Raw genomic sequence first — 1,988 nt, 5'->3', positions numbered from 1 at the left:
CCCCCCCCCCCCCCCCCAAAAAAAACCTGCAAAAACATAAATAAATAAATCAGGAATAAATACCAATAATTCTCTGATTTCATATTTATTTATTTTAGCTCTTGAAAGACGTTTCTTCTTCTGCCGTCTTTGGTTTGCAGCCGTTTGCTTTGGTAACGAGGGGGGGGGGGACACTTTAGAGGGAGACACGTCAAACATGTTCTCTGGAAGCCGGCTCACTGTTTTCCTCCAGAAGATCTCGAACCGACTCGGAGCAGCAGAGATCACACATGAAGACTGAGCATCACACTGGAGACCATCAAAGGTCCGGGGCCACTGGGGGGGGGGCTGTAGTTCCTCCTCTTTCATGCGTCTTAATGAACTCCTGGAGGGACGATCGGCTCTGTCAGCCGCCGAGTCCTCGTGTGTGTGTGTGTGTGTGTGTGTGTGTGTGTGGGACGGCTCGGTCGGTCGTCCACCACAGAAGAAGAAGAAGATGCTCCTCGTTCTGTCCTCTCCCCCAGAAAGAGGAGGGCTTAGCCGGGGACAGACGTGGTCCTGGGGACCGACGTGTTCCCGGGGACAGAAGTGGTCCCGGGACCCTCCGATTTATTCTAAATAAAATGAATAAACGTGGAGATACAAACACCTCAAATCATTTAGATCAGACGTTTACTTCACCATCAAGTCTCAGTCCAGACCCCGAGAGACCCCGAGAGGCCCCGATCCTCACACCAGGTGTGACGGAGAGGATTTAAAGGTGCTGCTGGACAGGAAGTCCGTGGTCCAAACTGTGGCTGTAAACCCAGCGAGAGGCCGGAGCATTTGGTCCAAAGCGGGGGGGGGGGGGGGGGGTCAGGGATCAAAGAGAGCCGGAGACAGATGGCCGAGGCTCCGCTTTAACTGCAGGAGTCAAAACCTCCTCATACCTGCAGTCTGAAGCAGCTGAACCCTGACCTCTGACCCCCTCCTGAACCTCAGTGTGAAGCTGTTCATGAGGGATTCAAACTACAAACCCACAGATTCATGAGAACCAGTGAAACTCGCTGCTTCTCTTCAAGTTAAGAGTCTGAAGTGGGTATAAATTCAAATGTCTATTTGTTCATCCGCTGCTCGCACAATAAACAACCCCCCCCCCCAGAATTCTATTTAAGACTCTCCGCCGACCTGCGCTTCTTTTACGGAGCCGCTATTATTCACAGGAGAATAGGTGCGGGGGCCCGGCCATAAATTCCAGCAAGTGGCCCTTAAGAAAGAGGAGGAATTGACTGCTGCTCTGTGGTTGTACTCGGCTGCGCTGTGACCTTTTGCAGCCGAGACAGACTCATCTGTTGGGTTTGACAAGAGCGGCTGGAATAATTCAGGAGGCGCCGGCTGCCGCTGATATCCGGTGATGAGCCGAGCTGCAGCGCGACTGGAAGACATTTGTTTCCCTGAACGCGGAGGGAATGCCCCTCTTACTGCAGGCCGCCGGAAGCCTTGCGCTCATTTAGGCCGTGTCAGAAGCTGCTCGAGGAGGACTCACCTGTCTCACGCTGCAGCTCCTGCTGGAGGAGCACCAACGCTAACGAGCAGAGGAGACCTGGAGGGAAGATAGAACTCCATCTGTGACATGTGCAGAGATGATTCATCACGTTAACGAAAACAAAACATAAATCTCTTATCAATGTGCAGAATTAATATGAAGCAAATGCTCAAATTCATGTAAAGAAAGTCAGAATGTATCTGAAATAAAACATCATTTTGTGATAATCTTGCAGGAAATATAAAATGTAAATGTTTAAATTCATGTAAAGAAAGTACAAATTCTAAATGGAGATAATTTATTCATTAAGTTAGTGCAAGAAATACTACAAAAAACAGATGAATTAGTGATAATTGTGCAGAAAAGATACAGTTTAAATGTTTAAGTTAATGTAAAAGCACAGAAGAAGAAATCAGTTGAAGCAACACTGCATGAACATGGAGGTGTAGATGTATTGATGGAGGTGTAGATGTATTGATGGAGG

The 1,988-nt window shown here is 48.6% G+C and overlaps 1 protein-coding gene across 1 annotated transcript in view; it reads left to right on the top strand.

The window, feature by feature from the left end:
- Window positions 1-1,988, top strand: part of LOC116401010 (zinc finger protein GLI2-like) — a gene marked incomplete at its 3' end in the record, with an annotated part of 32,074 nt that overhangs the window by 831 nt on the left and 29,255 nt on the right. The window lies entirely within an intron of this gene.

Source organism: Anarrhichthys ocellatus, unplaced genomic scaffold (assembly GCF_004355925.1).
Source record: "Anarrhichthys ocellatus isolate YVR2014 unplaced genomic scaffold, GSC_Weel_1.0 scaffold233, whole genome shotgun sequence".
NCBI lineage: Eukaryota > Metazoa > Chordata > Actinopteri > Perciformes > Anarhichadidae > Anarrhichthys > Anarrhichthys ocellatus.
The sequence above is the reverse complement of the archived record's forward strand: the minus strand, read 5'-3'. Positions and strand labels throughout refer to the sequence as shown.